This window comes from Lithobates pipiens, unplaced genomic scaffold (genome assembly GCF_037356315.1).
Source record: "Lithobates pipiens isolate NorthernLeopardFrog02 unplaced genomic scaffold, aLitPip1_a1.2 Scaffold_10, whole genome shotgun sequence".
Classification (NCBI taxonomy): Eukaryota; Metazoa; Chordata; class Amphibia; order Anura; family Ranidae; genus Lithobates; species Lithobates pipiens.
Genome location: NW_027507686.1, coordinates 24878820 through 24890865, shown reverse-complemented (window position 1 = coordinate 24890865; position 12046 = coordinate 24878820). Strand labels below are relative to the sequence as shown.

The window sequence follows — 12046 nt, the reverse complement described above, 5'->3', positions numbered from 1 at the left end:
ATAGGGTGGGGGGCCGGTATCCGGGGGCCCCCTTCTTAAAGGGGGCTCCCGGATTCCGATAAGCCCCCCGCCCGCAAACCCCGACAACCAACGGCCAGGGTTGTCGGGAAGAGGCCCTTGTCCTCATCAACATGGGGACAAGGTGCTTTGGGGTGGGGGGGCCGCGCGGCCCCCCCTTCCCCAAGGCACCCCCCCATGTTGAGGGCACGCGGCCTGGTACGGCTCAGGAGGGGGGGCGCGCTCGCTCGCCCCCCTTTCCTGGCCGGCCGGGTAGCGTGCTCGGACAAGGGTCTGGTGTGGACTTTGGGGGAACCCCCACGCCGATTTTTTTCGGCGTTGGGGTTCCCCTTTAAGCCCATTCCAGGCGGCGGAGCCCGCGACGTCTCCTTCGCGGGCCCCGCCTACCTGTACACGCGCTCGAAATAGGCGGACTTTCCGAGCGGGAACAGTCCGCTCATTTCGAAAGTACAGCAGACAAGCCCACACACGGGCGGACTGTTCGCTCAAACACAGTTTCAGCGGACAGTTTTTCGGAATTTCCGAAAGACTTTGTCCGTCCAACTGTCCGCTGAAACTGTCCGCTGAAAGCCCACACACGAGCGGACTGTCCGCCCAAACACTGTTCGGCGGACAAGGTTGGGCGAACAGTCCGCCCGTGTGTACGCGGCCTTAGAAATCCTGAAGGCAGTGCTTGGTTTTCGGGGGCCCCGTACGCGGCTAGGCTCCCAAAAAGTCTCACATATGTGGTATCCCCGTACTCAGGAGAAGCAGCAGAATTTATTTTGGGGTGTCATTTCACATATGCCCATAGCATGTGTGAGCAATATATCATTTAGTGACAACTTTGTGAAAAAAATAAATAAATAAATAAAAGTTTGTAATTTTCCCGCAACTTGTGGCAAAATATAAAATATTCCATGGACTTAACATGCCTCTCAGCAAATAGCTTGGGGTGTCTACTTTCTAAAATGGGGTCATTTGTGGGGGTTTTGTGCCATCTTGGCATTTTAAGGCCTTCAAAACTGTAATAGGTAGTGAGGAGTGAAGTCAAAAATTGACGCCCTTAGAAAGCCTGAAGGCGGTGCTTGGTTTTCGGGGCCTCGTACGCGGCTAGGCTCCCAAAAAGTCCCACATATGTGGTATCCCCGTACTCAGGAGAAGCAGCAAAATTTATTTTGGGGTGTCATTTCACATATGCCCATAGCATGTGTGAGCAATATATCATTTAGTGACAACTTTGTGAAAAAAAATAAAAAATAAATAAAAGTTTGTAATTTTCCCGCAACTTGTGGCAAAATATAAAATATTCCATGGACTCAACATGCCTCTCAGCAAATAGCTTGGGGTGTCTACTTTCTAAAATGGGGTCATTTGTGGGTGTTTTGTGCCATCTTGGCATTTTATGGCCTTCAAAACTGTGATAGGTAGTGAGGAGTGAAATTACAAATGTATGCCCTTAGAAATCCTGAAGGCGGTGCTTGGTTTTCGGGGCCCCGTACGCGGCTAGGCTTCCAAAAAGTCGACCACATGTGGTATCCCCGTACTCAGGAGAAGCAGCAGAATGTATTTTGGGGTACAATTCCACATATAACCATGGCATGTGTGAGCAATATATCATTTAGTGACAACTTTGTGTAAAAAAAAATAAAACATTTTTTTTGTCATTATTCAATCGCTTGAGGCAAAAAAATAAAATATTCAATGGGCTCAACATGCCTCTTATCAATTTCCTTAGGGTGTCTACTTTCCAAAATGGGGTCATTTGGGGGGGTTTTGTACTGCCCTGCCATTTTAGCACGTCAAGAAATGAGATAGGCAGTCATAAACTAAAAGCTGCGTAAATTCCAGAAAACGTACCTTAGTTTGTAGATGTGACAACTTTTGCGCAAACCAATAAATATACAGTTATTGACTTTTTTTTACCAAAGAAAAAAATGACTAAAATTGAGTTTATTGGATTTTTCTAATAACAAAAAGTAGAAAATATCATTTTTTTTCAAAATTTGCGGTCTTTTTACGTTTATATCGGAAAAAAAATTTTTTGCAGTCAGTCAAATACCTTTAAAAGAAAGCTCTATTTGTGGGAAAAAAAGGACGCAAATTTTGTTTGGGTACAACATTGCATGACCGCGCAATTACCAGTTAAAGCAGCGCAGTGCCAAATTGTAAAAAGACCTCTGGTCATTGACCAGCAAAATGGTCCGGTTTGAAAGTGGTTAAAGATATGTAGATATGCTTGGAGCAGTATATTATTGCTATTGTTCATATGTTACAGTATTGGTTATGTTGCTCTCCATGTTTTGGCACCCTCCATGTCGGATGGTCAATTGGACCTCATGGGGTATACGATGATCGTTGCTTATTTGAGCTGGTTTACCCCTCTTATACTTTTTCTATGCCTGTTATCAAACTGTGTTTTCTTCATGCAAACTGCATATACAAATAAAGATTATATAAATATAAAAAAAAAAAAGACTTGAGACTGGGGCAGAGGTTCACCTTCCAGTGGGACAACAACCCTAAATATACGGCCAGGGCTACAATGGAATGGTTTAGATCAAAGCATATTCATGTGTTAGAATGGCCCAGTCAAAGTCCAGACCTAAATCCAATTGAGAATCTGTGGCAAGAATTGAAAATTGCTGTTCACAGACGCTTCCCATCCAATCTGACAGAGCTTGAGATATTTTGCAAAAAAGAATGGGCAAAAATGTCTCTCTCTACATGTGCAAAGCTGGTAGAGACACCTCCAAAAAGACTTACAGATAGAATTGCAGCGAAAGGTGGCTCTACTAAGTAGACTCAGGGGAGCTGAATACAAATGCACACCACGCCTTTCACATATTTATTTGTAAAAAAAAAAATGAAAACCATTTATCATTTTCTTTCCACTTCACAATTATGTGCCAATTTGTGTTGGTCTACCACATAAAACCCCAATAAAATATATTTAGGTTTTTGGTTGTAACATGACAAAATGTGGAAAATTTCCAGGTGCATGAATACTTTTTCAAGGGACTGTATGTGTGTGTATTAAACTGTGGATTTCCGCATCCTTGCTGAGGCCATTTGGGGAAAAGGTGTTTAATTTATGGATCCAAAAGGTCTCACGTTTACACAACACCGAAAATCTTTAACTGACAGTGAGAGACTTATCAGGTATGCATTTGATGGCAAAGACAGTGAAGGCACCTGTGTCCCTGCCATGACACAAGGTGAAGTGGCGTAGGACACTATGCTTGTCTGAACGATCTTTGAAGAACCTATGGTGCTCACAGGTTCTCTTACTAAGTGGGCGTATAGTGCACCCCACATACAAGTGACTGTAAGAGCACCTTAACCCAAAGATCACATAATTCAAAAGTGATGAACTGTTTAATATTGCAAACATTAACAGTCCTTGAAACATGGTTTGTCCGATAACTTCAATATTCCTGCATCTAGAGTTGACCGATGAGGGAGGTGCAAAGAATTTCTGCAAAGTTGGTGGTAACTCATATGTACATTATATGAGTTGTCACCACCCCACCTGGAAGGACAATATCCCCTCTGGCCAGTTCCATCGACTAAGAAAGAATTGTTCGAAGGTGGAGGACTATATAGAACAGAGCTGTCTTCTCAGACAAAAAATTATAGACAAAGGCTATCCTAAGGAGTTAATACAAGAGGCATATTCTAAACTCCTTAATAGCTCACTTAAAAGACCCCATATCAAAACTAATGAGCATAACATCACACATTTCACTACAGTATTCAACAGTGATTACCATGCCATTGAGAGGGTGTTTTCGAAACAACGGCATATTTTACAGATGGACACCAAATTGGCACCTGTCATTTCCGACACACCCCGTATCACCTTTAGAAGGGCCAAGTGCTTTTGAAGAACATTATTGCGCCCAGCAAGTTAAGTGAGGCCAATAAGGCCAAAAAGGCAGATATTCGATTTTTCTTTGATAATATAATGGGCATTCTTAGATGTGGTAAAGGGAGGATGCTGATGAAGTCCCGCCTACTTTCGGGGACGCAACGCGTACGGACCACGTGACCTAAGCCGTGACATCATCCGCAAGCTGCTATACTGATCCATGCATGGACGCTGTGATAAATTTGTTTTCATGCCCAGCACTCAGCACTGGAGATCAGTGCACCAGAATGTGAGTGTATCTCTTTTACTTCTGTTTTAAATAAATTTGTGGAAACAGAGAGCACTAGATTTTGTTTTTTATGTTTTTTATGGAATCATATTAAATTAAGGATACTGAAAAGGATTCAATCTTTGAGCACTACCGCTATATCTACTGAATGCTGTGAGTTACCCATGATGGGAACATGCGTTTTCTGACCTGTCTGTTAAATCAGGGGTCCATATTTTGAGGTGAGAGTCCATCTTGCTTATTGGTGAAGGAATCACATCATCACTTATCTTTGTCGATTGGAGGCACATTGCACAAGCGGATCTTTTTTCTGACATCTCTACTTGTTGTTCTTTAAATCTATGGACTTTTGTGTTTTGATGCACTAATAGAGTGTCACTTTTTCATTCACTTAGATTATTTATTTATGCGCTGTACTGTAATGTGGGATTTGGTATTTTGACCTATAGTATTCGAGCTGCATGTTTTTTAATTAATTGTTTAATTTTTCACTTATTTGTTGTGTTCAGCGCTGATTGATTCGTTTTATATGGTAAAGGGAGAATGCCTCACAAACCATGGGGGGACAAACCACGTTCATGGGGGGACAAACAATGTTTAGAATATTAAACAGTTCATCACGTGTTCTACGGATTATGTGATCTATGCGTTACTGTGCTCTTGCGGTCTCTTGTATGTGGGGCATAATATACACCCACTTTGTAAGAGAATCGTTGAGCACCGTAGGTTAACCGAAGATCCTTCAGACAAGCATAGTGTCCCAAGCCAGTTCACCTCATGTCATGGTGGGGACACAGGTGCCTTGAAGGTATTTGCCATCGAATGCATATCTGATAAGTCCCTCACTACCAATGAAAAATTTTTGGCGTTGTGCAAACGTGACAACTTTTGGATCCATAAATAAAACATCTTATCCCCAAATAGCCTCAACGAGGGCCCGGAAATCCACTGTTTAATAGAATTGTGATTGCACACACATATCCATGGGCACAGTTATGTGGGTACGGATGGATGTAACCCCTGATACTGACCCCTCCTTTTTTCCTCTTCCTTCCATACATCTCCTTAAATCTTTCATTATATTATGGGCTTTAGCCTGGTACTTTTTTCTGGAATTTGTATTGTATAAAAAGCTTCCCTACTTATACCTGGGTCCCTATCAGTCCCCCTACTTACACCAGGGTTCCCATCAGTCTCGTTAATTACATAAGGGTCCCGAACAGACCCCCTACTTACATCAGAGCCCCCATCAGACACCCTACTTACATCAGAGACCCCATCAGACTCCCTACTTACACCAAGGTCCCCATCAGTCTCCCTACTTACATAGCGGTCCCCATCAGACCCCCAACTTACATCAGGGCCCTCATCAGTCTCACTACTTACATCAGGGTACCCATCAGACTCCCTACTTACTTCTGGGTCCCCATCAGTCTCCCTACTTACACCAGGGTCCCTATCAGACTCCCTACTTACATAAGGGTTCCCATCAGACCCCCCAACTTACATCAGGGCCCCCATCAGACTTCCTACTTACATCAGAGCCCCATCAGACTCCCTACTTACACCAGGGTCCCCATCAGTCTCCCTACTTAAACCAGGGTCCCCATCAGTCCCCATACATCAGGGCCCCCATCAGACTCTTTACTTACATCAGGGTCCCCATCAGACTCTCTACTTATATCAGGGTCCCAATCAGATGCCCCCAAACACACTTACATCAGGTTGCCCATCAGGGTCCCCATCAGTCTCCCTACTTACATCAGGGTCCCCATCGGTCTCCCTAATTACACCAGGGTCCCCATCAGACTCCCTACTTACACCAGGGTCCCCATCAGTCTCCCTACTTAAACCAGGGTCCCCATCAGTCCCCATACATCAAGGCCCCCATCAGATTCTCCACTTACATCAGGGTCCCAAACAGAGTCCACCCTTACCTGGCTGTGAGGCAAGTACCGCCCATTCTTAAATCAAGTCTTTCCACCAGCATTCTACAGCCCAATGTAGTACCCTCAGTAGGCTCTGGCATTGGACTGCTAAATAATGGGAGGGGCTTACCTCTAGATAATAGCAGGGCTTAGAGCAAGGTATCAATATACAGACATGAGGAAATTAAATATTCTCAGTGTGTGGCCACCCCTCCCCCTCCCATTGGCGGGTCTGAAACAGGAAAGAATTCCAGCTCTGTTCACAGGATTCAATATTCTTCCTATTAGAAGGACACATCAGGCTCCTGCTCACCGTTTTTTCTGTGGCCTTGGCAGTCATCCCATGGAAACTCAGCATGACTATCTCCAGGCCGTGAAAAAGTCAGACTTTACCAGATCATCCGGCCGGCTAGGTGGGCGATATGTCCGACAGTAAGTAAGGCAATTGCTGCAAAGAGACACAAAAGAACAAGATAAACAGGATAAAGAAGCCAACCATCTACTTCTTTGGTGTGCACATATGTCGGGCACAGATCAGCCCCTACTTGCTACAAAGTTACAATGCACAGACTGATCACTGGGAGAGAGGAGACCGCTCCCTCCTGCTTGCAGCAGACTTATGACATCATTGCATTTTGTGATAGCATCGGGCAGGTGAAAGGTGATCTTTATGGAAATATTGGGGGTAAAAAACAAAAATGAATTATTTTACATAATATCTTTTTTTTAATTCTTTTTTCTCTACTTACATATATGCCGGTGTATAAGACGAGCGGGCATATAAGACAGCCCCCTAATCTTACAGTTGTTTAGCATTTTTTTCTTGTACTTATCGTATAAGACGACCCCCTTCCGAGGCTTCCGACGCTTGATATTTCGTCCTAGCAGAAGAGCTGGCGCCATATCCTATTTCCTGCTGGAGCCAATCACAGTGAGCGATGTATTCTATTAATGAATACAAAGCCTGCTTGGATTGGCAGAGGCTGTATCATCATCAGCCCGCGCCTCTCTGACTCTCAATGCCAATCCGACTGGCAGAGGTTGTTACTCCAATCCGAGCAGGCTCTGTATTCATTTGAATACATTGCTCACCGGGATTGTCTCAGCGGTATATACTGTATGTAGCCGAAGCTACATACAGTATTACCGAACCCTCAGAAGGGGCTGATCCGGCGTATAATAATACGACCCCCGATTTTTGGCCAGTTTTTTTAAGTGTAAAAGGTTATCTCATACGCTGGAAAATATTTAATTTATTTAAACAAACATAAATATTTATTTATTGTATTTAATATATTTTTTACACTTTTTTCTTTACTTAACTTTATTGCTATAACAAGGGGCAAATAGGCAAATAACCCCCTATATGTAATGGGTAATATATTAGCTGTAATGGAGGATAGTGGGGAAATTGATAGTCTAATAGGCTAACAAGCCCCCTATGTTATTGCATTGGGTAGGTGATAGGTCATTTTTATAGAGACATTGGGGGGGGGGGGGGCTAGACCCCCAATGTCTCCATGAAGAGAACCGGTCACCTGCTCAATGGAATAACATAGGGGGCTTTTAAACTACAAATTTTCCCCCTGTCCTTCATTACAGCTAATCAAGCACAGGTCATGCTTGATTAGCTGCATCCTCGGCTCCAGTAACCAAGGAGTTGCAGCTGTAAACCCAGAAATTGGGTAATACACATCTCTTCTGGATTCATTAATCTTAAAGGGGATCAGGGAACAAATATGAAAAGCCATTTCCTGCAGTCTTGATCATCCCAGAGGAATGGGAGGGCCTGAGAAGCACCGCAAGTGGTGGCAGTGGGAAGGTGTACCATTCAGAGCCCTATAGAAGTGATCATAAATGGGATCACTTTCATGTAAAAAGCCCTTCGCTGGCTCTACAAATAGCAAGCTTATGGCTGCTGCTTGCTTTAACCCCTTGTATACAGCACCGTTTATGAACGTTCGTTGGTAGATGGGGTGACACTTTTCTGAAAAATTATACTGTTCCTGTATATTATGAAAGGTCAGAAATGTATTCATGGAAACATTGAAAGTTACTGGCAGGTGCACTTGAACCTTTTACCCAGCTTGAAAAAAAAAAAAACAGCCACTAGAGGGAGCTCTTATGCCACGTACACACGATCGAACTGTATGACGACTTAGTCCGTCATACAATCCGACGGACAGTCCGGCGTACTTTCCACTGAGGCCGCGTACACACGCGGGGACTGTTCGCCCAACTTTGTCCGTCAAACAGTTTCGGCAAACAGTCCGCTCAAAATTAGCATGGACGGACATGGCTACACACGACGGACGAACAGTTTGCTGAAACCGTGCGCGATGACGTGAACGGCACGTACGACGGGACGAAAAATACGACGTCCTATACACTGCATTATAACTTTCAGCGTGTAAATCCTTTCTGAGCATGCGCGGAACTTAGTTTGACGAACAAGCCTACTTTCCACTGAAAGGACTTGACCACACACGGATACACAAACAGTCTAGCACGTACGACGGGACTAGAAATAGGAAGTCCAAGACACAGCAAAGCACCCTTTGGGCTCCTTCTGCTGACTTTGCGTTAGTGGAAGTTTGGTTAGAGACGATTCGCGCTTTTCAGACTTCAGCTTAATTCGTCCGTTTTTTATTTTTTTTATTTATTCTCGAATTGTAATATTAATCATAGGATGAGGATGAATAAAGACATTTGTGATAACTCTGTGTGAATATAAGCAGCAAAGCAACTTCACTTTTCTTGCATTATGAAGAAGAAAAGAATGTGCTATATTAAAAAAACACAAAATTAGCAGCATGACGAATATGCTAGCTTCAATACGAACACTAGTTTTACAAGACAGAGCGCTTCCGCCCTGTAAATCCTTTCTGGGCATGTGCCATTCTTAGTCCGTCGGACTAGCATACTGACGACCGTATTGTCCGCTGAAACCAAAGTACGACGGAAAGATTGTTGTGCAAACCGAAATTCTTAGTACTCCGGACTGCACGCTGAAAAAGTCAGCTGAAGCCCACACACGAGCGGATTGTCCGTTGAAATGTGTTTCAACGGACTAAGTACGTCATACAGTTCGATCGTGTGTACGCGGCATAACAAAGCTGAATTTGAAATAGAACCAGGCAAATATGGATCAGAAGTGTCCTATCAGGAACTATCTTTAGGTAAATATTATAATAGCTGAAGATGAGACTCACTGAAAACACATCACCATCCCCTATTCAATACAAATTACCAGAGGCGGAGGAGGAGGAAGAAGAAAGGAAGGATTGAAGGAAGAAAAAAGAAAAAAGAAGAAAGAGGAAGGAAGGAAAAGAAGAAAGAAGAAGAAAAAAAGAAGAAGAAATGAAGGAAGGAAGGAAAAGAAGAAAGAAAGGAAAGAAGGGAAAGAAGAAGAAAAAGAAAGGAAGGAAGGAAATTAATTAAGAAGAAGAAAAAGTAGAAAGGAAGGAAGATAAAGAAGAAAGGAAGGAAAAGAACAAAGAAGAAAAAGAGGAAAGGAGGGAAGGAAAAGAAGAAAGAAGAAGAAAAAGAAGAATTTTTCCTTATGTCCCCTCACTTACTCATATTGTCAGATATAGATGAATTTCATCAGGGTGAGCTTTGTTTGTGGAAAATATCGTCCAGCTTCCTCCCAAAGACATCTCGCAGTCATGTGCGAAATTCCTGCCGGCAAAAAATAAAAAAAACGCAAGATTGTTAATACATCGATATGCGGGGATGGCAGCTGACCGAGAGATGACAGCCCAATGGCAGAGTGCACACAGCAAGACAACGCTGCTGCTAATTGCAAAGCAGTGTCTTAGCATTGTAAGTCCCCATCAGGAAGTGCTGTTACTGGTAGGATCTACAGGTAAGAATCTCGGCAAAAGATTCACACACAAGGATTTGCTTAAAGTGGACTAAAAACATCAATTTAATGGATTAGCAACAGTTACATTCAAAGCCTGCCAAATATGCTAACTGACACAGTTGCTTGTGCTCTCAGCTGAAATGTTAAGCCATGAAATGACTGGTGACATAACTGATCACATGTGCAGCACCATGGCTGCTGCAGATCAAACAGAAGCTGAGATGGCAGCTCCCCTGGCTGTAAAGGAGAGAAGGGTTTAGTTCCACTTTAACCACTTCCCGCCCGGCCTATAGCAAACCGACGGCTGGGCGGTGGTTGCGTTATCCTGACTGGGCGTCAGATGATGTCCAGCAGGATAACAGCCACTGCGCGCACCAACGTGATCGATGGTGCGGTGTGTCAGCCTGACACACCGCTACACCGATCTCAGTAAAGAGCCTCCAGCGGAGGCTCTTTACCATGTGATCAGCCATGTCCAATCACGGCTGATCACAATGTAAACAGGAAGAGCTGTTGATCGGCTTTTCCTCACTCATGTATGATAGATGTGAGTAGAGGAGAGACGATCACAGCAGGTCACATGACAGTTGATGGATGGCTTCCTTTCAAGCCATACATTGTGTACAATTGTGCTGTTAGCTGACATTGGTCACATGGTACAGACTGGGTCCAATCACAACAAAATAAACTAAATGAATCAATTTCATTCTTTCATTCAGTAAAATTCTTGCTTAAAGTAATAAAATTCATTGCTATATGCAAACATAATGTGTAAAAAAAAATAAAAAATAATAATAATAATAATAATAATAATAATAATGATCACTTCTCCAGAGTAGTACAATGTTAACCACTTCAATACAGGGCACTTAAACACCTTCCTGCCCAGACCAATTTTGAGCTTTCAGCGCTGTCGCACTTTGAATGACAATTGCGCGGTCATGCTACACTGTACCCAAATGAAATTTTTATCATTTTTTTCCCACAAATAGAGCTTTCTTTTGGTGGTATTTGATCACCTCTACGGTTTTTATTTTTTGCGCTACAAATAAAAAAGTACCGAAAATTTTGAAAAAAAAAATGTTTTTTTTTGTTTCAGTTTCAAAACTTTGTAAATAAGTATGTTTTCTCCTTCACTGATGGGCACTGATGGGGCTACACTGATGGGCACTGATAAGGTGGCACTGATGGGCACCAATGAAGTGGCACTGATAGGCGGCACTGATGAGCGACACGGATGGGCGACACGGATGGGCGACACGGATGGGCGACACGGACGGACACTGATAGGTGGCACAAATTGGCACTGATAGCTGGCACGGATGGGCATGGATAGGCGGCACAGGTGGGCATGGATAGGCGGCACAGGTGGGCATGGATAGGCGGCACAGGTGGGCATAGATAGGCGGCACAGGTGGGCATAGATAGGTGGCACAGGTGGGCATAGATAGGTGGCACAGGTGGGCATAGATAGGCGGCACAGGTGGGCACTCATAGGCGGCATAGGTGGGCACTCAGGCGGCACAGGTGGGCACTCAGGCGGCACAGGTGGGCACTCAGGCGGCACAGGTGGGCACTCAGGCGGCACAGGTGGGCACTCATAGGCGGCACAGGTGGGCACTCATAGGCGGCATCGGTGTTATAGTAATGGATGCCAATCAGTGCCAAACAATAATGCATGCCAATCAGTGATGCCCATTGTGGCCACTGATTGGCATCCATTATGGGCACTGATTGGCACCCATTGTGCTGACTGGCACCCTGGTGGTCTAGGGAGGATTATGGATTGTTATTACCTTTTCCCTGGTGGTCTAGTGGTGTCCCTGGTGGTCCAGTGTGGGCATCCTCGGGGGGGCTGTGCTGATAATCGATCAGCACAGACCCCCCCTGTCAGAGGAGCAGCCGATCGGCTCTCCTCTACTCGCGTCTGACAGACGCGAGTGAGGGAAAGCCGATCACCGGCTCTTCCCATTTACACTGTGATCAGCCGTGATTGGACACGGCTGATCACATGGTAAAGAGTCTCCGTCGGAGACTCTTTACCGAGATCGTAGTTGCCGGGTGTCAGACTGACACCCCGCAACAACGATCGC

The 12046-nt window shown here is 44.3% G+C and overlaps 1 long non-coding RNA gene across 1 annotated transcript in view; it reads right to left on the bottom strand.

Moving 5' to 3' along the window:
* Window positions 1-6403: 6403 nt before the first annotated feature.
* LOC143941565 (uncharacterized) overlaps window positions 6404-12046 on the bottom strand; it is a 48409-nt gene continuing 42766 nt past the window's right edge. The window contains exons 3-4 of the long non-coding RNA XR_013264256.1: window positions 9664-9766; window positions 6404-6533 (exon numbers count right to left, since the gene is read on the bottom strand). This is a non-coding gene — a long non-coding RNA (uncharacterized LOC143941565). The remainder of the gene's footprint in view (window positions 6534-9663; window positions 9767-12046) is intronic.